Raw genomic sequence first — 21,983 nt, forward strand, 5'->3', positions numbered from 1 at the left:
CATACGTTCCTACTGATGATGGACTTAAAATGGGTTCTATTTTTACGGAAAGAATTCTAACAATACATAAGAATAATCAAAAAGAGTTTTCACTCCTCAAAGGAAAAACAATTTGTATAGAAATGGACAAAAGTCTGTCTGTTTGTTATCTTTTCATGATGTGACTTCAGACCTACTTCACAGGAGTTCTGACCCCTTCCAATGCTTCTAGGATTCAGAAAATCACCAGACTTTAGAGATGGAAGGAAACTGAAAGTCTAAGGAAATGGCCCTAAAGAGTTTAGGTCCCCCAGGTGGTAACTGCACAGGCCATTTTGCAGTTGGTGGCTCTGTATATGGATCATTTTTAAAGTCTTTATTAAGTTTACAATATGGCTGCTTTTGTTTATGTTTTGACTTCTGGGCCATGAGGCATATGGGACCTTAGCTCTCCCACCAGAGACTGAACCTTCACCCACTGCGCTGGGAGGGCAAGTCTTAACCATGGGACCCTCAGGGAAGTCCCTAAGTCCTGCATTTCAGAGAGGAAGAAAAGGCAGTGCAGAGAGATGAAGTGACCGACTTAAAGTCGATGGACCTGCCCTCACTGCTTTGTGGATGGGAGACGAGTGTGGGGAAGGGCAGCAGCGTGGGTTGTGCCTGCTTGTAGGGGGTGGGCTGTTTGAATGAGGCTGGGGAGGTGCTGGAGACAGTGGGGCTTGGGGAAGTGGACCACGCGCCAGAGCTGTGCCCTGCGTCCCAGACAGACAATAGCTCCGAAGGGGTGTGAATGGCACCCACCCCATTCCCACAGCTAACCTCAAAAGAGTGTTAATTTCACAGTCAAACTGAGGACCATTGAAATTCAGGCAGTGGCAGAAAACAAGCATTTATTTGGAACCAAAAGAACAGTTTGTCTCTTTTCCTTTGCATTGTCTGGCTCATTAATTTTCCCAGAGTAAAACATCTTCAGACAGACTTGCCCTGCTCTTAGAACACCCCATCGCAGTCTAGGCAAACACAATCTTTAGCCCGAAGAAAAGGCATTCCCACAGCCTTCAGTGAAGACAGCAGGATGATCATCGCCTCCAAGAAGGGTCGTTTTGGTAAATAAACCTAAAGCAGTGCATACTTGTTCTCCTGAGCATCTTTTTATGAGCTCCATCGCGAGGTCCTTCCAGGGCCCATCACATTTATTAGAGTGTGGACATTTTCCTTCTCAAACCACCAATTTTGTTTATGACATTGTTGGAGTTTGGGATGGCAACTTTACCTTTCCTTTCTTCATCTCATGGTCTCTCGTCTTGGGGATTATCTACATTTTGAACCAGTTAATTCTTTTGTAGGGGCTTCTCTGGTGGCTCAGTGGTAAATAATCTGCCTGCCAATGCAGGATGCGGGTTTGATCCCTGTGTCCTGAAGATCCCCTGAAGAAGGAAATGGCAATCCACTCCGGTATTCTGGCCTGGGAAATCCCATGGACAGAGGAGTCTGGTGGGCTATAGTCCTTGGGGTCGCAAAGAGTCAGACACAACTGAGCAACTAAACAATTCTTTTGTGAGGGAGGTGAGACTGGCCTACATATTCTGGATATTAGCAGCATCCGTGACTTCTAGAGGCCAGTAGCCACCTCCTCCCCCATGCCTCCCATTCATGAAAATGTTTGCAAACATTTCCAAATGTCCCTGGTTGAGATTTAGTCCCAGCAAAGCAAGTCACCAAAAGGCTGTACTCCTGATCCCAAAAGGCATCCGAGGCTGTTCCCACAGTTGAGGCCAACTCCCATGAGTTAGGCTGCCTGATCTTCTTGGTAGGTCATCTACCATCTTGAAATGAAAATCAGAACCCAAGAAGGTTGGGTTATTTGGGAAATTACAGGAATATGAACCAATTTAATTCTTCATCCCTTTCCATCTTACTTACTCATCTGTATTTCACTAGGGGCTTCCCTAGTGGCTCAGATGGTAAAGAATCTGCCTGCAATGTAAGAGACTTGGGTTCAGTCCCTGGGTCGGGAAGATCCTCTGGAGAAGGGTCTTGCAACCCACTCCAGTATTCTTGCCTGGAGAATCCCATGGACAGAGGAGCCTGGCGGGCAACACTCCATAGGGTCGCACAGAGTCAGACATGACTGAAGTGACTTAGCACGCACAACCTACATTCTCTCTACCTAAAATACCACTGTTTTGCTGAGTATCCAGGGTAATAATAACACCTACAAGCGCTGAGCCCTGCTGTGCGTCAGTTCTGTGTTACGCGCCTTATCTCATCACAGCCACCTGCAGAGACGGACACACATCATCTTCCCGTCACCGGAATGTGAACTGCATGAGGCCCGGGACCATCACTCTAGTTCATCACCCCCAAGGCTTTCCACAGGAACTAACGTGTGATGGTGCGCGTCACAGTGCCCGCAAATATTCCATACAGTGCACCCATGACGGAATACATTGAGCTTTTTATCCTTTAACTGAAGTACAGTTGGTTTACGACGTTGTGTTAACCTCTGCTGCATAGCAACGTGATTCAGTTATACATACGTGTATGGGTGCTGTGCTTGGGCGCTCAGTCGTGTCCGACTCCCTGCGGCCCTGCGGACTAGAGCCCGCCAGGGTCCTCTGTCCACGGGGGTTCTCTAGGCAGGCAGGCTGGAGTAGGTTGCCATGCCCTCCTCCATACATGTGTGTGTATATATATATATATGTATGGTTTTTCATCCTCTTTTCCATTATGGTTTATCCCAGGATACTGAGTGTAGTTCCCTGTGCTGCATGGCAGGACCTTGTTGCTTATCTATTCTATATATAATAATTGCATCTGCTAAACCCAAACTCCCACTCCACCCCTTCCCCTGCCCCCTCCCCCTTGGCAACCCCTGAATACACTTTATTGAAGAAGATCTTTGACTTTTCTCTTTTATAACCCAAACCCAGTTTGTTTGTTTGGTTTTTTTTTTTTTTTGCAAATCGCATTTTCTCTGCTCCCCAAGTCTGTTGAGAATATGTTCATCTCTCACTGTCTGCCGTATCACCACCTGACCTAGGCCAGCGTGATCTCTCACCTGGATGATCATGGTCAGCTCCTGATTGGTGTCCATGCTTCTGTCCTCCTCCTGCTGTGTTATCTGTTATCCGCCCAGCAGCCAGCGTGGGCTTGAGGACGGTTCAGGCCACTTCTTTCAGAGCCTTCCAAAAGCTGACCGTCTCACGCGGAGTAAAGGCCAGAGTCCTCCAGCGGCCTATGGGGTTCTAGACAGAGTGTCCTTTTCAGCCCCCCGACTTTCTTTGTACCCCTGCCCCATCACTGACTCCCTTTTGTCCACCCTAGCCACACTCTCCTCAACCTGCCAAGCCCACTCCCACTTCTGAGCCTTTGCACTGGCTGTTCCCTTTGCCAGGAGCCCTGCTCCCACGGGTCCCTCACCAACCTCTCTCTCCTCAGATTTTTACTCAAAATCATCTTCCCGAAGAGTCCTTTTGCTGGCCACTATGTTTAAAGCTGTAATGCCCCCAGCCAACTTGACTGCTTCATTTTTCCTTGTTGCAAGGGTCACCTTCTGATAAACCAGAGGGTAAGCTCCATGAAAGGAGGGATTTTTGTCTGTTTTACTGGTTATTCAATTTCCAGCATCCAGTACCATTGGACAAGTAAGTACTGGAATATTTGTTAATTAGGTGAATGAATGAGTGACAACACAGAGATGTTACGTGGCAGAGCTAAGATGCACAGCCAAGCCACCTGCCTCAGAGTCCTGTTCTCCTAATGGTTCTCAAACTTCACTGAGCATCAGAATCTCCTGGGGGTGGGGGATGCTCATGAAAATACAGATTCCTGGGCCTTCAAGGAATCAAAGTCCAGAGGGAGGGGAATTTAGGAAGCTCCCTGGAGAGTCCTACACAGCTCACCCACTGGCTTGGCAGCCTTCTGAATGTGACCAGGGATCTGCTTGCATCAGCCGGATCTGAGTCTGGGATCTGAAGCAGCCTCCTGACCTTGAACCATGACTCCAATGCCCACTCTCCAGATGACTGCCTTTTTTCCTTACACTTTCTTTTTCTAATCAGAAACTCTTTGTGGAAAGGACCCCAATGTCTAATTGTGCTGATGTCCCAGGCCTGCAATTTCCTAACTCTAGGGTCTCGGTCAACTGTAGACTTTCTTTATCAGTTTTCTTATCTGTAAACTGGGGATAAGAAATACTCACTCCTATCTCGTAGGATCACCATGAAGATGCCTACAGTGCGGGAGACCTGGGTTCGATCCCTGGGTTGGGAAGATCCCCTGGAGAAGGGAATGGCTACCCACTCCAATATTCTGGCCTGAAAAATCCCAAGGACAGAGGAGCCTGGTGGGTTACAGTCCATGGGGTCACAAAGAGTCAGACATGACTGAGAGTTACTGTTAACACCGTGACTTTCCAGTCTCCAGCCCAGACCTGTGAATCAGCCTCTTCTGGTCTGGCTTGACAGCATGAAACTCAAGCATCCGGTGTGATTCTGAGGCACACAGAGGTGTGAGCAGTTCCACCGCATGGGAAGCAGGAGTCAGTCTTCTCCAGCCTGACAGCCACGTGCTCATGGGACGGTGGGTGAAGGCAGATGTCTTCTAGCACCGTGAGTGACCCAGGAGGTGGCTGGCCTGGCTAGAAATGACGCAGTTTGTTTAGAGTGGCACAGTCAGTTCAGGGAAGATCCAGCCCTTGTGTTCATTTTTATAATGAATGAAACAGACCCCTCAAGTGAGTGTGTAGGTCATGTGTGCATATTTCTAAAACAGGGGCAAGGAATTTCTTGACAGCCTTGACACTTAGTGTGGTCCCAGGACACACAGAAACAGCATCCCTGAAGCAAGCTTATTAGAAACACAGTTAGAATCCCAGTCCCCTTCCTGGACCTACTTTATCAGAAGCAAATTCTAGAACACTGGTTCTCAGATTCAGCTGCATGTAGGAATTACTTGGGAAACTTAAAAAAAAATACTGATAATTGAATTGTATCCCTAGAAATGCTGATTCATTTGGTCTGGCATGAACTGGGCACTGGAATTTTAAAATTTCTTCAGGTGATTTTATGTGCAACTAACACACCATGATAACCCTATGTTGATGACTCAAGATACCAGCTGTTCTCCGGGTGCTCCGAATTGGGAGAAACTGAGTCACGAAGCTAAGCTTAGACATGGGATCCCTGCTTTTCTTTCACGGGGAATGCCTAAATCCGGAGTGGTTCACAATTGCAAATTTAGAAGAAAAAAAAAATGGCATTCGATTTACAGAAAAATCATATATTTACACATACATATGTCATCTCCTCTCTGGCATTGCAACTTTTATTTAATAAGGAAAGGGATAAGACAAGAAGATGAAACTTAAAGAACAGAGAAAAGAAAAGGACCTCTCACTTCCCATCCTGCCCTACAAATAGAGCAGACCCCTTCACTTCACAAGGCAGGTTTTATGCTAAATGCATATTTTCCTGTTGACTCTGCTCACCCTGGATCCATTCTCAGATTTACCAAGGCAGATGACTGCATTGAGCCCTGTGTTTTTTGTTGTGTTTTCCCAATTAGGTTGCTGCTTAAGATTTTTCCCTTTATAAGCATGTTTTATGAAGAGAATGCATAATCATCTCCTGAATCCATCCCATTAACTGTCTGGCACTTCAGCTTGCTCTTCTGTGACCCAGAGATAACTTCTAGCCTATCTCTCTTGTGGAGAAGATTACATGAGATAATGAAGGCAAAGATGCTTTGAAAAAGGATAAAGGAGCTTAAGACCAGTAGGTCAGAGGAAGTGTCATCAATACAGCTCCATTTGTTGAGAGCCAATGTGCCAGGCACTGGGTAGTTTACATATTTTGCCTCTGATGCTCACAGCAACCTTGCAAAGCATAACTACCTTTGTTTTACAGACAGGAAACTGAGGCTCAGAGACATGCAGAGGCACAGGGGCCCTCTGCCAGTAATCAAGAAAGCCAGTTTTCAAACCTTGTTTTTGCTGGCCCTGAAGTCACTTCCTCAAGCTGTCATTCAGAGGCTGCCCCAGAGATTCTAGTGTAACTGGTCTGTAGGGAGGCTTGGCCTTGGGGATTTTTGAAAGGTCCTGATGATTTAATAGAATCAGTGCTAGAGTTCCACTAAGTTAACTATCCATAAAGAAACTAGTGACTAAATCACAAATGAGAATGTTTGCAATAGAGTTATACACAATCAAAAGTGCCTCATTCTAGAGTGCATCATTGCATCAAACCAATACAGAGAAATTGTCATCAACTCTGAATATGACTTTGGATAGCCGTGGATATATATGCAGCATGGCCTATTTATTATAATGTGTTACAAGTATTTGATGAATATGTAAAGGGATTCAACGGTGGGTGAATCAGGAAGAAACAAAAGAATAACACAGTTGAGCATCTGGAAAGGTGTATCCTGTTTGCTTTGATTTATTTTTAATGTTTTTGCACATGGGCAAAATGAGAAGATCCATGGACTCGAAGTCAAGAGAATTGTGTGTTTTTCATATGATCTTTGCAACAATGCAAAATGAATTTTTACTTTTTAAAATTAATGTTTATTGGAGTATAGTTGCTTTACAATGTTTTGAAGAGAAGCGTATTTAAATATCTACTGTGGAAAGTCAGAGAAGCTCTCTGAAACTCAGTTTTATTATTTAGCAAAAGGGGGAGATGATCCTGTGGCTTTGTGATAAGCAAGACTAGTGTCTGTAAAAATAAACCCTCTAATTAGTAAAGTGCCATATTAATGCAAAGGAATATTTTTATTTTTATTATACAAGCAAGAGAAACCTAAGAAGTGTAAGTTTGGTCAGCAGTTCTCAAAATTCAGCATATATCAGAATCCTCTGGCAGAAACTAGCACAACATTTTAAATCAATTTTACTCTAATGAAAATGAAGGGGGAGAAAAACCCTCTGAAGAACTGGAAAACATGAGTCTGGGCCCCACTCAGATCCTGAGTCAGCACATCTGGAGACTACATGTACATAGCTCTGACTTAGACAAGATCACCATGTAAGGCTTAACCAACAACTTACTTGGCTTCCCTTTTCCATCTCCCAAGGCATCTCACCCCCTCCTTTAATTCACCTTATCTTCTCCAAGCCTCAGAACCGATTACTAGAAAGAAAAAAAAAAAAAAGCTTCATTCATCCGTATTTTGAATAAATTGATATCTTTTACTGCATCTTGTAATATTAGAATCTTAAGGCAAATTATGGAACAGAAACTTGTTCATTTCCTTAAAGAGTAACCAGATTTTAACCAGTAAGTATTATTTCATCATGGAGGGTATTGGGAGGGAAGGTGAAAGAACAGCTTAGGTTTGAGAATAAGATAGAATGAAGGTGATGAATGGACCTAGAGAGGATCGTATTAAGTGATATAAGTCAGAAAGAGATAAATTTCATATAATATCACTTGTAGGTGAAATATAAAATATGGCACAAATGAACCTATCTGTGAAACAGAAACAGACAGACATAGAGAAGAGACTTGTGGTTGCCAAGCAGGGGGTAGGGGAGGGAAAGAGAGAGATAGGGAGTTTGGATTAGCAGATGCAAACCATGAAATATAGAATGAAAAACAGCAAGGTCCTACTGTATGGTACAGGGAACTATATTCAATATCCTGTGATAAACCACAATAGAAAAGAATACTGAATGTAATAGATACGCATAACTGAATCACTCTGCTGTTTAGCAGAAATTGGCAGACAGTGTAAATCAACTATATCGGTAAGATAAACTTTAAAAAAGAACAAAGTTGGAGAGGAACGGGAATGTACAGGAGGTGTACCAAGTGCTTCAAAGTTCTGACCAGTGTGAACCCTTGTCTGACAGACTAACCTAGGCTCTCACACGAGGACTCTTCTTGTGTTTGTCTAAGATGAAAGAAAATGAGAACGTCTGGTGGCAATATTTATAGATGGGACCAAAGTTTCAGCATGCTAGGATATTAGATGATAAGATCCTAACTATAAAAACACTCATTAACTTTAAAAAAATAACTCTGCTGTGTAATAAACAGTCACAGAATTCAAAAGGCATGGGAAATCAGTGAAAATTGTGGAAAAGAAGCTCTTGGGATTTGTCACCAAGAACACAAAAACCTGGGGAAATCTACCAGAATCAACTTTCCTGAAATCCGGGGGCTAGCCAGGAGTTGATAGCAAACATTTGAGTACTTCGCAAGAAAAGGCCACCGAAGCATGGCAGGGAGTTTTGGTGGCATCTTCACTTGCCTTAGCCCCTTCAGTCTCTCACTGTGGCCGCGCAGTGGTCTTAAGAGCAGCAGCACAGTCTGACTATGGGAATCAGGTCTCAGGGCGAGCAGGGAAGATCTTGTGCCTGAGGAACTGCGCTTGTTTGTTTGGCCTGGCTGGAGTTTCTTTGGAGAACTTGTGCAAGGGAATCCTTTTCCCCTCCCCGATACACACCATTATTTTTTTTGCCTCACCTGGAACTCTTCCAGGGCTGACTGGCCACATGGAAGACAGCTCCCCAAACACTGAAAGACAAAGAACAAGCCACTGCTGCCTGGGGCAAAAGAAACCATCTGGGAAACAATAGACACAGAAAAAATTCAGGAGGAAAAGTTGAGGGGTGATTTTTGAGGGGAACACATTTTTGAAAGGTTCCCATATGTACTAGGGAATCTAGAAAGACATGTGTACACCCAGGGAGGACACATGCTCAGAAAAATACAGAGGAAGTCATATGATTTCATCTTGGCTGAGCTTTATGCTAAGTGCAAGCAGGAGGTGAAGGCTAAAGCAGAGTTGAAAAATGGAGTGACTAAGGAAGGAGTGACCCAACAAGAGCCTATCTACAAAAATCTCAAATATTTTCCCCTACTTTTTCAGCTTCTCTTCTTTTCTTGGCTTCAGATATTTAAGGATATATCTGTCAAACAAACCATTAGCTGGATAGTAAGCTAAAAGAACAGAGACTTCAGAGCTTCCCATGACAAATAATACATTCTTTACAAAACTAGTTTAGAAAGGTCACCGAGCAAACAACAATATGTAACCCACAGCAAGCAACAACAACAAAAATCCCAGAAAGGGGAGAAAATGTGACTTCCAGAGTAAGCACACGATAATACTCACAATGGCCAGTTTTCAATTCAAAATTGTGAGGCATGCACAGAAACAAGAAAGTATGGCCCATTCAAACAAACAAAAAAAAATCAACAGAAATTGCATAGGCATTGAACACACTAGACAAAGACTTTACATCGACTGCCTTAGGTATGCTCAAAAGGAACCAAGGATAAAGAATGCAAGGAAACCAGGAGAAAGAAATCTCACCAAATAGAGACCATTGGTAGAGAGATGAAAATTATAAAAAAGACCTGAATAGAAACTTTGGAGTTAAAAAGTACAATAATAGAAATTAATAATTCATTAGAGAGGTTTAACAACAGATTTTTTTAAGAAGATGGAAAAATTCAGCAAATTTTAAGATTGCTCAAGTGAAATCATCAAGTCTGTGGAGCAGAAAGAAAAAAGGAGTAGAATAACAACAAGAACCAAACCAGAGCTTAAGGCACCTTAAGGTACTTACTTAAGGACTCCATCAACTCTACCAACACACACATGAGGGTCCCAGAGAGAGAGGAGGCTTCCCTGGTGGGTCTGTGGTAAATAATCCACCTGCCAATGTAAGAGACGTGGGTTCAACCCGTGGGTCAGGAAGATCCCCCAGAGAAGGAAGTGACAACCCACTCCAGTATTCTTGCCTGGGAAATCCCATGGAAAGAAGATCCTGGCAGGCTACAGTGCTTGGGGTCACAAAGAGTTGGACATGACTTAGTGACTGAGCACATACACATGCACAGAAAGAAGCAGAAAAAATATTTGAAGAAATATGCTCAAAAATTTCATAAATTTGATAAAAGACATGAGCCAACTATCCAAGAAGTTCAACAAATCCCCAGATATACAAGATGAACACAACGAGATCCACACTGAGACACACAATAGTCAAACTGTTAAAAGACAAGGATAAAGAGAGAACTTTGAAAGCAGTGAGAGGAAAGCAACACCATAAACAAAAGTTTATAAACAAAGTTCATAGTTTTATAGTTTTTTTTTTCCTCAACAGAATCCTTGGAGGCAGTGGAACAACATATTTAAAAGTGCTGAACAGAAAAAAATCTTTCAACCAAGAATTTTATATTTGGCAAAACTATCCTTAATTTCTCCTTAAAAAATTAAGGAGAAATTAAGACATTCCCAGAAAAACAAAAGATGAGGGAGTTCATTGCTAGTAGACATGCCCTATAAGAAGTGCTAAAGAGTCCTTTGGTTGAAATGAAAGGTCATTAGATGGTACCTCAAAGCCATTTGAAGAAATAAAAAGCAATGGAGAAAGTAGCTACAAAGGCCAGTATTATTTGTAACATTATTACTTGTAACACCTACTTTTTAATATATGACTTAAAATTAAGGGTATATGCTATAATTATAAATATATGTAATGGGTGCACATGTATTTTCTAAGATGCAATTTGCAATAATAACGACAAAAAGGGGAAGGATAGTGATGTAGAGGAGTAGAATTTTGTACACTATTGAAGCAAAGTTTGTGTTAACACAAACTAGATTGTTATGTTAATTGTAATCCCCAAGATAATCACTGAGGATATAATTTAAAATTTATGGATATATAATTTAAAAATATATGGAAACATAATGATAAAGAAATCAAAACAGTACACTACCAAATATTGTGTAGACTCAGAAAACTATAAGACACTGATGAAATAAATGGAAGATGACACAAACAGATAGAAAGATACACTATATTCTTGGATTGGGACCTAATTAAACTAAAAAGCTTTTGCACAGCAAGGTAAGCCATTGACAAAACAAAAAGACAACCTACTGAATGGAAGAAAAGATTTGCCAATGATATGTTTGATAAGGGGTTAATATCCAAAACATACACAGTTCATCTAACACAATATCCAAAAAAACAAACAACCTGATTAAAAAATTGACAGAAGACCTGAATAGGCATTTTTAACATCATTAATCAGAGAAATGCCAATCAAAACCTTAATGAGATGTCACTCCACACTTGTCAGAAGGGCTACCATAAAAAAAAAACAACAAATGTTGGCGAGGATGTGGAGAAGAGGGAACCCTCATACACAGATGGTGAGAGTATAAATTGGCATAGCCACTATGGAAAACAGTATGGCTATTTCTCAGAAAACTAAAAATAGAACTACCATATGACCCAGCAGTTCCACTCCTGAGTATATATATGATAAAAAAGAAAACACTAATTCAAAAAGACACATGCATAGCAATTTTCAGAGCAGCATTATTTACAATAGCCAAATATGGAAACAACTTAAGTGTCTATCAACAGATGAATGGATAAGGAAATGTATATATGCACAATGGAATATTATTCAGCCATAAGAAAGAAATTTTGCCATTGCAACAATATGGATGGACTTTGAGAGTATTATGCTAACTGAAATCAGTCAGATAGAAAAAGATAAATACTGTATAATATCACTTATATTTAGAGTCTAAAAAATGAAACAAACTAGTGACTATAACAAAAAGGACACAGACTCACAGATATAGAGAACAAACTAGTGGTTATCAGTGGGAAGAGGAAAGGGCAAAGGGGACTTAGAGGTACAAAATATTATATACAAAATAAGTAAGCTACAAGGCAGGAAATATAGTGAAGATTTTACAATAACCAAATAGAGTATAATGTTTAAAAACTGTGAATCACTATATTGTACAGTTGTAACACACAATATTCTACATCAACCATATCTCAATTTTAAAAAATTTTTAAATGAAACCAGAAGTTGAATCTTTGAAAAGGTTGATAAAATCAACAAAATTAACAATCCTTTAGTCAGACTAAGATAAAAAAGATAGAAGATTCAAAATTACTAAAATCAGAAATGAAAATGGGGAAAATACTACCAACCTTACAGAAATAAAAAATAACTAAAAGAGAATAATATAAACAGTGTACATCAACAAATTATATTACTTAGATGAAGTGGACATATTCCTAGAAACATCAGACTACCAAAACTGACCCAAGGAGAAATACCTATGCAAGAAAGTGATGGAATCAGTAGTCAAAACTTTCTAAAACTCCAAGATCAGATGACTTCATTGGTGAATTACACCAAACATCAATTCTTCTCAAGTTCTTCAAAAAATGGAAAAAGAGAAAATTCTAACTTATTCTATGAGGCCAACATTACCCTGATACTAAATCCAGATAAAGATGTCATATGGGAAAAGAACTGACCAATATTCCTTATGAATATAGGTGCAAAAAGGCTCAAAAAATATTACCAAACTGAATCTAGTTCAGTTCAGTTCAGTCGCTCAGTCGTGTCCGACTCTTTGTGACCCCATGGACTGCACCACACCAGGCCTCACTGTCCAACACCAACTCCTGCAGTTTACTCAAACTCATGTCCATTGAGTCGGTGATGCCATCCAACCATCTCATCCGCTGTCATCCCCTTCTCCTCCCACCTTTACTCTTTCCCAGCATCAGGATCTTTTCAAATGAGTCAGCTCTTCATATCAGGTGGCCAAAGTATTGGAGTTTCAACTTCAACATCAGTCTTTCCAATGAATACTCAGGATTGATTTCCTTTGGGATAGACTGGTTGGATCCCCTTGCAGTCCAAGGGACTCTCAAGAGTCTTCTCCAACACCACAGTTCAAAAAGGCATCAATTCTTCAGCACTCAGCTTTCTTTGTAGTCCAACTCTTACATCCATACATGACTACTGGAAGAACCATAGATTTGACTAGATGAACCTTTGTTGGCGAAGTAATGTCTCTGCTTTTTAAAATACTGTCTAGGTTGATCATAGCTTTTCTTCCAAGGAGCAAGCGTCTTTTAATTTCATGGCTGCAGTCACCATCTGCAGTGATTTTGGAGCCCAAAAATATAAAGTCTGTCACTGTTTCTATTGTTTTCCCATCTATTTTCCATGAAGTGATGGGATAGGATGCCATAATCATTGTTCTCTGAATGTTGAGTTTAAAGCCAACTTTTTCACTCTCCTCTTTCACTTTCAACAAGAGGCTCTTTAGTTCTTCTTTGCTTTTTGCCATAAGGGTGGTGTCATCTGCATATCTGAGGTTATAGATATTTCTCCCAGCAGTCTTGATTCCAGCTTGTGCTTCATCCAGCCCTGGATGAAGAGAACGTGTGTTTCTCATGATGTACTCTGCATATAAGTTAAAAAAGCAGGCTGACAATATACAGCCTTCACGTATTCCTTTCCCTATTTGGAACCAGTCTGTTGTTCTATGTCTAGTTCTAATGGTTTCTTCCTGACCTGCATATAGATTTCTCAGAAGGCAGATCAGGTGGTCTGGTGTTCCCATCTCTAAGAATTTTCCAGTTTATTGTGATCAACACAGTCAAAGGCTTTGGCATAGTCAATAAAACAGAAGTAGATGTTTTTCTGGAACTCTCTTGCTGTTTCAATGATCATTCAATGGATGTTGGCACTTTGATCTCTGATTCCTCTGCCTTTTCTAAAACCAGCTTGAACATCTGGAAGTTCACAGTTCACATACTGTTGAAGCCTGGCTTGGAGAATTTTGAGCATCACTTTGCTAGTGTGTGAGATGAGTGCAATTGTGTGGTACTTTGAGCATTCTTTGGCATTGCCTTTCTTTAGGATTGGAATGAAAACTGACCTTTTCTAGTCCCGTGGCCACTGCTGAGTTTTCCAAATTTGCTGACATATTGAGTCCAGCATTTCACAGCACCATCTTTTAGGATTTGAAATAGCTCACCTGGAATTCCATCACCTCCACTAGCTTTGTTCATAGTGATGCTTCCTAAGGTCCACTTGACTTCGCATTCCAGGATGTCTGGCTCTAGGTGAGTGATCATACCATTGTGATTACCTGGGTCATGAAGATCTTTTTTGTACAGTTCTTCTGGGTATTCTTGCCACCTCTTCTTAATATCTTCTGCTTCTGTTAGGTCCATACGATTTCTGTCCTTTATTGAGCCCATCTTTGCATGAAATGTACCCTTGGTATCTCTGATTTTCTTGAAGAGATCTCTAGTCTTTCCCATTCTATTGTTTTCCTCTATTTCTTTGCATTGATCGCTAAGGAAGGCTTTCTTATCTCTCCTGGCTATTCTTTGGAACTCTGCATTCAAATGAGTATATCTTTCCTTTCCTCCTTTGCCTTTCACTTCTCTTCTTTTCTCAGCTATTTGTAAGGCCTTCTCAGGCAACCAATTTTGCCTTTTTGCACTTCTTTTTCTTGGGGATGGTCTTGATCCCTGTCCCCTGTACAATGTGACAAACCTCTGTCCATAGCTCTACAGGCACTCTGTCTATCAGATCTAACCCCTTGAATCTATTTCTCACTTCTACTGTATAATCATAAGGGGTTTGATTTAGGTCATACTGAGAAATAGATGGGGAGACAGTGGAAACAGTGTCAGACTTTATTTTTTGGGCTCCAAAATCACTGCAGATGGTGATTGCAGCCATGAAATTAAAAGACACTTACTCCTTGGAAGGAAAGTTATGACCAACCTAGATAGCATATTAAAAAGCAGAGACATTACTTTGCCAACAAAGGTCCGTCTAGTCAAGGTTATGGTTTTTCCAGTGGTCATGTATGGATGTGAGAGTTGAACTGTGAAGAAAGCTGAGCACCAAAAAATTGATGCTTTTGAACTGTGGTGTTGGAGAAGACCCTTGAGAGTCCCTTGGACCGCAAGGAGATCCAACCAGTCCATCCTAAAGGAGATCAGTCCTGGGTGTCCATTGGAAGGACTGATGCTGAGGCTGAAACTCCAATACTTTGGCCACCTGATGCGAAGTTGACTCATTGGAAAAGACCCTGATGCTGGGAGGGATTGGGGGCAGGAGGAGAAGGGGATGACAGAGGATGAGATGGCGGGATGGCATCACCGACTCAATGGACATGAGTTTGAGTAAACTCCAGGAGTTGGTAATGGACAGGGAGGCCTGGAGTGCTGCGATTCATGGGGTTACAAAGAGTCAGGTACGACTGAGCGACTGAACTGAACTGAGCTGAATGGTGTAGTGGTTTACCCTACTCTCTTCAATTTAAGTCTGAATTTGGCAATAAGGAGTTCATGATCTGAGCCACAGTCAGTTCCTGGCTTTGTTTTTGCTGACTGTATAGAGCTTCTCCATCTTTGGCTGCAAAGAATACAATCAATCTGATTTCAGTGTTGACCATCTGGTGATGTCCATGTGTAGAGTCTTCTCTTGTGTTGTTGGAAGAGGGTGTTTGCTGTGACCAGTGTGTTCTCTTGGCAAAACTCTATTAGGCCTTTGCCCTGCTTTATTCTGTACTCCAAGGCCAAATTTGCCTGTTATTCCAGGTATTTCTCGACTTTCTACTTCTGCATTCCAGTCCCCTATAATGAAAAGGACATCTTTTTTGGGTGTTAGTTCTAGAAGATCTTGTAGGTCTTTATAGAACCATTCAACTTCAGCTTCTTCAGCATTATTGGTCAGAGCATAGACTTGGATTACTGTGATATTGAATGGTTTGCCTTGGAAATGAACAGAGATCATTCTGTCATTTGAGATTGCATCCAAGTACTGCATTTTGGACTCTTTTGTTGACTGTGATGGCTACTCCATTTCTCTTAAGGGATTCTTGCCCACAGTAGTAGACGTAATGGTCATCTGAATTAAATTAACCCATTCCAGTCTATTTTAGTTCTCTGATTCTTAAATTGTCAGTGTTCACTCTGGCCATCTCCTATTTGACCATTTCCAATTTCCACTGATTCATGGACCTAACATTCCAGGTTCCTATGCAATTTTGTTCTTTACAGCATTGGACCTTGCTTCTATCACCAGTCACAACCACACCTGGGTGTTGTTTTTGCTCTGGCCCAGTCTCTTCATTCTTTCTGGAGTTATTTCTCCACTGATCTCCAGTCGCATATTGGGCACCTACCGACCTGGGGAGTTCCTCTTTCAGTGTCCTATCATTTTGCCTTTTCATACTGTTCATGGGGTTCTCAAGGCAAGAATACTGAAGTGGTTTGCCATTCCCTTCTCCAGGGGACCACATTTTGTCAGACCTCTCCACCATGACCCACCTGTCTTGGGTGGCCCTACACGGCATGGCTCATAGTTTCATTGAGCTAGACAAGGCTGTGGTCCATGTGATCAGATTGGTTAGTTTTCGGTGATTTTGGTTTTCAGTCTGTCTGCCCTCTGATGGGGAAGGATAAAAGGCTTCTGTAAACTGAATCCAGTAGCATGCTAAAAGGATAATACACCATGACCAATCAGGATTTATCCCACAATTCGAGGGTGATTCCACATATGAAAATCAATCAATGTAATTCATTAATCAATGTAATTAATCAAATTATGGAAACACACACAAACAAAATCATCCTAATTGAAGCAGAAAAAGCTTTTGACAAAATTAAAAACTCCTTCATGATAATAACACTCAACAACTCAGAAATAGTAGAGAATTCCCTCAAAATGTTAAAAGTTATATATAAAAAACCCACAGGTAACATAATCAATGGTAAAAAGCTGAAAAATGTCCCCCCATTTAGATCAAGGACAAGAAATGGATGTTTACTCTTACCACTTCTATTAAACATGATAATGAAAGTTCTAGCCGGAACAATTAGACAAGAAAAAGATATACAAGGCATCTAAATAAGAAAGGAATTAGACAAGAAAAAGATATACAAGGCATCTAAATAAGAAAGGAAGAGGTTTAGCTGTCCCTATTCACAGGTGACATGGTCTTATATATAGAAAATCCTAAAAATTTCATTAAAAATTTATTAAAGGTAATAAATTCAGCAGGAAACAAGGTCAGTACAAAAAAATCAGTTGTATGCTAGCAATGAACAATCAAAAAATGAAATTTAAAAATTCTACTTACAGAGTACCAAAACTAATAAAATATTTAAGAATAAATGTAACAAAAAGACAAATAATTATACACTGAAAACTATAAAACATTACTAAAAGAAATTTAAGAGGATCTAAGTAAACAGACATCTGCTATTCACAGATTGGAAGACTTACCATTGTTAATGGCAGTACTCACCAAAGTGCTGTACAGATTCAATGTGATCTCTATCAATATCCCACTTTCTTTTGTGGAAATAGAAATGCTGATCCTAAGATATATGGAATTGCAAGGGGCCCCAAATAGCCAAATAAGACCTTGTAAAAGAACAAAGTTGGAGAACTAGCATTTTCTGATCTCAAAACTTATTACAAAGCTATTCCTAGGATTAAAATAGACATAAGGGATCAATGGAATAGTACTGAGAGTCCATAAATAAACCCAAGTATCTATGATCCATTGATTTCCAACAAGGGTGATAGAACCATCCAATGGGGGAAAGAACAGTCTCTTTAACAAATGGTGCTGAGAACTAGATAACCACAAGCAAATGAATGAAATTGAATCTTCATGTAACTATATAAAAAATAAACTCAAAATCAAAGAACTAAGCATAAAAAACCAAAACTGCAAAACTCAAGAGTAACCTTCAATACCATGGATCTGGCAATGCATTCTTAGAAATGACATCAAAACCACAAGTAACAAAAGAAAAAAGTTAGGTATACTGGACTTCATTAAGATTAAAACATTTTGTGTGCCAAAGAATACTATCAAAAGAGTACATACTTGGGAGAAAATACTTGTAAACTATATGTCCGGTAAGAGTCAAGTATCAGGAATATATAAAGAACTCCTAAAATTCAGCAATAAAAGGACAACAAAATTAAAAGTGTACAAAAGAATTTGGACAGACATTTCTCCAAGGCAGGCACATAAATGGTCAACAAGCACAACATAGTCATTAGGGAAATGCAAATCAGAACAACAATGAGATACCTCTTCAAACTCAATAGGATGGCTATAATTTCTTTTATTAAAGGAAGTTAGCAAGAGTTGGCAAGGATGTGAAAGAACCGGAATATTCAAAAGTTGCTGGTGGGAATGAAAAGTGATGTAGCCTCTATGGAAAGTAGTTTGTGGTTCCTCAGCAAGAAATTCTACTCCCAGGTACAAAGAAACAGAAAATAAGTGTTCAAACAAAAACTTCTATATGAATATTCATAGCAGCAAGATACTCAGCCATAAAAAGAAATGAAGTACCAGTGTATGCTACAAGGTAGATAAACCTTGAAAACATTAAGGATGCCAGACCCAAAAGACCACAGAGTACAGGATTTCATTTACATGAACTGTCCAGAATAGGCAAATTCATAGAGAAAACAGATTTGTGGTTTCCAGGGAAAGGAGGTAGGTATGGGGCTTTCTATTGGGGTAATACAAGTTTTAGAACTAGATAGGTATGACAGTTGTAAATACCATGAATGAACTTAATGTCATTGAACTGCATACTTTTAAAGGGCTAAAATGATCAATTTTATGCTATGGGTATTTTACCACCAAAAAGGAGTCAAAAGTGAAAACATACATTGAGAGAAATGCTTTCATCCCATGTCTATTCCCTCCACCTGATTCCCTGTTCTACCCTGACTCTTAGGGGTAAACACTATAGAATTTTATTGTTTACTTTTTCCCTACATATTTATGACATACAAGCACATATACATATATATTCTTATAGATATCTTCCCCCCCCCAATAAAATCAACCATGTTTTATATACTAATCTTAACTTTGTCTTCTTCAGTTAGCAATATGTATGCCCTGGAGATCTCCCGAGATCAACACATGGAGATGTTCCTCCTCTGTTATAGCTGCAGGCCCACCACTATGAAAGCACTCATTGCTCAAAAGACCCACTGAATATCATTCAACCTTTGAAAAAGAATTATTACCCTTTTGGGAGAGATGTTAGCTAAGGCTATGGTGGTAATCATTTTGCAAAATGCAACTGAATCAAATCAACACCTAAAACTTACACAAAGTTATATGTCAATTATATATCAACAAAACTGGGGTGGGGGGACAGTCCAGCACTTTTCCTCCCTTTATTTCCAATCGTAATAATTAGATCTGCTTTTCATCAAAAGCCTAAAGGACCCAAATGACCCCAAAGCAAAATCCCCTACCAGGATGCAAAAGCAAGGTGATTAATTTCCTTGTGCTCTTCCTCATCTACGCATCTCCCATGGCCTTCTCCGCACTACAGGAGCTATTGGGGATTGGTGATAGTGGTTGAGATTCTCCAGGATAGGAACCCTGACCCTTGCCATTTTAGCATTTTATCCATATCGGAAAGTGAGTAGGAAGAGAGGGTAAGAAATGGGACATCTACTCTTAGACTTCAGAATTTGTCATAGGATTCTCCAAACCCCAATCTTTGACTCTGAATCTTGAATACATCAAGAAGAGGGGGTCAGTCTTCATGGGATCCCAAGCATTTCAAATAGCTTCTCTCTTGCAAGCATCAAAACAAACCAGAGATTCTCAGCTGCTTTTTCTAATTCAAATCAGAAAAGAAAGCAGTTAGTACCTTGCTGAAATAAACCCAATCAAACTCCAGATTTCAGCTACCATGAAAAAACTTATTTCTTCACACGTGTATTTACACAATGGGTGAACAAGTGAAAAGGAAATGATTTTGCACAAGGTACCAGGGGTAGTCTCCTGACTCAGCACATTCTTTGGTGTAGATGCTCTCCACCTACAAGTCAGTTTCTGATCACTTGGCGTGGCTGCCTGCTGGGCTGAAGCAAAAGCAGGTCTGCCTCAGCTGCCTGCCTCCACCCTGCTATTCCTTCCACAGCCGGGTCCACTCCACCTCTTCGTGATCCACCATGCCTTTCACACTGGCTTCTGTCTCTGCGGCCGCCCCCACAGGGCTGCGTCCACAGCGTGGACCTGAACGAAGACTCATCATTGGTTCTGCGTGATTTCTCATGGGTGTGTACCATGTGTGGAAATGCACCCCACGTTCACTGAAGGCCAGCTGCTTCTCCTGGGACCACTTCTGTCCTTCCTAGGCCAGTAGCTTGAAAGGCAGCTATGCAAGCGATGGCTAGGAGCCCGGCCCCGCTCAGGAGGTGGGCGTAGCATTTCTCTCCGCAGCTTCTGTCCCTGCAGGCCGTGGCCACCCCGGGCCTTGAGCCTCTGCATGTGTTTTGACTTCCTCTATCTTGAGGCTGAAGAAGTCAGAGGCAGGTTGAACGGGGAGGCAGGGAGCAGGCCAGAAGGGCTGGTGCTAGGGAACAAGTACGCCGGGGTGCTCAGCAGGGGCTCCTTGGGGGCCCCAGGCTCCAGGGCTGGGTTGGGGGCCCTGCTCGGCACATAGAACTCTCTAGGCACCCCCTGAAGGGTGGGGTAGAGATGTATGTCTAGGAGATTAGATAGGTTGATAAGTAGATAGATCAACGGATAGTTATTTGGGATATACATTTATGGGATCACCTGGACTTGCCTGTAGAACCAAATGAGAGGAGTTATTTTCTCTGGTAGTGGTTGATTACTACATTATTCTCTTAAAATTGCTAGTTCTGAGTTAACTGTGTAATTTTTTTCTTTTTTCTGTTAATGATGCTACTGCATTGCTAACAAGATCCTAAATTTTAAAAAGAAAACAAAATCAATCCAGAGACAGAGAGAGAGATTTTAGGGAATTGGCCTACCTGATTGCAGTATTTGGCGAGCCTGAAATCTGTAGCACAGGTTGGCAGGTTAGAAGCTGTAGGCTTAAAGCAGTATTTCTTCTCCAGGAAGCCTCAGTTTTTGCTCTGAAGGCTTTCAACTGATTGGATGAAGCCCACCTACATTATCGAGGGGTAACTTCTTCACTTAAAGTCAACGGAATATAGATGTTAACCACATCTACAAAAATACCTTCACAGCAGCACCCAGGTTAGCGTTTGATTAAATAAGCGCGTACTGTAGCCTAACCAAGGTGACACGTAAAATTATGCATCACACATTCTCATCTGATTTATAAATACCCCAAAGGCTGGAGCAGCAGCTATGTGGAGGACTTGGGGGCTGTGCTCTGATGCTATCCATCTACCTCAGTTATTTCTGGCCCACGTGTCTTATTTCTTCTGGAGACATCTGTTATCTTTTAAAGTTCCAATCTGCTTTCATTTTTAGTTCAAGGTCTTCTCTTCCTGGGCTATCCAGGAATGTGCCTTGCCTGGTCCCCAGCTCTGTAGCTAGTGAGACGTTTGTCTGGTAACTTGAATGGCATGAGACTTTGTAGTGATTGTTGATGCCATGGCCACCATGCACTATCATGGGGGTTGTGTAGTACACAGCTCTGGGCAGTGAGATTTATATCCTAGGTTATGTGAATGGTAACCTGTAGAGGAGTGCAGTGTAGAGTTTTACAATCCCACACAGAGGGTTGCAACTCCCAGCCAGCCAGCCAGCCAGCCAGCCAGCCATCCATTACCTCGTTTGTCTCATGACTGCTGCCCTTAGCCATCTCTGGAGGGAATCCACATTCAACACTTCATTTGGGAAGACCAACATATGGTGAGATCATCTGAAGTTACGAATACCTGATTGGTGTGTGGTAAGTCGCTCAGTCGTGTCTGACACTTCGTGACCCTATAGACCATAGCCTGCCAGGCTCCTCTGTCCATGGGATTCTCCAGGCAAGAATACTAGAGTGGGTTGCCATGGCCCCCTCCAGGGGATCTTCCCAATGCAAGGACAGAACCCTTGTCTTTTACATCTACCTACACTGGCAGGCAGGTTCTTTACCGCTAGCACCACCTGGGAAGCCCAAGGGCAAGTTTAAATCCTCCCTCATTCTTAAACCCTCAGGGTAAGTACGTTTAGCAGATTTTCCCTGAAGGCAGATCTTGATAAGCCTATAAGACAGGTAACAAGCCTGACAAAGAATTTGAGAGTATTTTTTGAAGGCAAAAATTCATGAAAACACACTTCACAGATTTCTCTACAGTTAACCTTGTCCTACACTGCTGTTAGATGAATTTTGACTATATTTCTCTGAAAGACGTACTAGA

The 21,983-nt window shown here is 41.2% G+C and overlaps 1 long non-coding RNA gene across 8 annotated transcripts; it reads right to left on the reverse strand.

The window, feature by feature from the left end:
* Positions 1-843: 843 nt before the first annotated feature.
* On the reverse strand, positions 844-20,854 carry LOC133046141 (uncharacterized). 8 transcript variants are annotated; one of them, XR_009690425.1, is made up of 7 exons: positions 20,634-20,854; positions 9,563-9,651; positions 8,454-8,504; positions 7,034-7,115; positions 4,415-4,621; positions 3,041-3,227; positions 844-1,805 (listed from the first exon to the last, which is right to left on the reverse strand). It is a non-coding gene; the product is annotated as an uncharacterized LOC133046141 (long non-coding RNA). The 8 variants fall into 8 exon arrangements; XR_009690430.1 differs by having other exon boundaries at positions 3,041-4,298; XR_009690427.1 differs by having other exon boundaries at positions 4,184-4,621.
* Between the last annotated feature and the right edge of the window lie 1,129 nt (positions 20,855-21,983).

This window comes from Dama dama, chromosome 24 (genome assembly GCF_033118175.1).
Source record: "Dama dama isolate Ldn47 chromosome 24, ASM3311817v1, whole genome shotgun sequence".
In the NCBI taxonomy this organism is placed as follows: domain Eukaryota; kingdom Metazoa; phylum Chordata; class Mammalia; order Artiodactyla; family Cervidae; genus Dama; species Dama dama.